The following is a 711-nucleotide window of genomic DNA, read 5'->3' on the forward strand; positions in this document are numbered from 1 at the left end:
TAATAATATATAAAACTATATATAACTATAATAAAAATTTAAAAAAACAGTATTACAAGAAATTCAGATAATAAAAAAGAAGTATTATAAATCAAACAGTGCTCCAGCTGTTTGATTTATAATACTTCTTTTTTTATTATCTGAATTTCTTGTAATACTGTTTTTTTAATTTTTATTATAGTTATATCGCTTTGATTTTAGCCCTAACGAACGCCTGAAATTTAGGTCAAAATGTGAACCCAAATACATCAAGTTTAATTTACTTTTGTTCATTACTAAGCCATTGACCGGACCTTCGGCTATCTTCTTATAAAGAAAGTTATAAATAATCGTACATACAGGAGTGAATGTCAAGATTTTCTTTTTTAAATTAATATTATTTATTGTGCATTAATATTAAATTATTGAGCTACTACGTAATAAATATTTATTAATATATTGTTTTTCTTACTTTCATAATTGTTATATATTTTTTTTAAATGTATATATCATTACTAGTTTTCTAATAATTTTATTTTAATGTCGTATGAAGGAAAACTTTGGGCATTAATACGAATTGCCCTCGATTGTGGTAGGTTTTGATATTATTCTTGAATAAATCAAATATATTAACCAATACAAATTTTTCAAATTCAAGTATAATCGGGATTTCTAACCAATTATGTTATTATTCAAGTCAACCTGTAAGTATATGTATTCACATCAATAGCC

This window comes from Halyomorpha halys, unplaced genomic scaffold, assembly GCF_000696795.3.
Source record: "Halyomorpha halys isolate HHAL.00 unplaced genomic scaffold, Hhal_1.1 Scaffold171.1, whole genome shotgun sequence".
In the NCBI taxonomy this organism is placed as follows: Eukaryota; Metazoa; Arthropoda; class Insecta; order Hemiptera; family Pentatomidae; genus Halyomorpha; species Halyomorpha halys.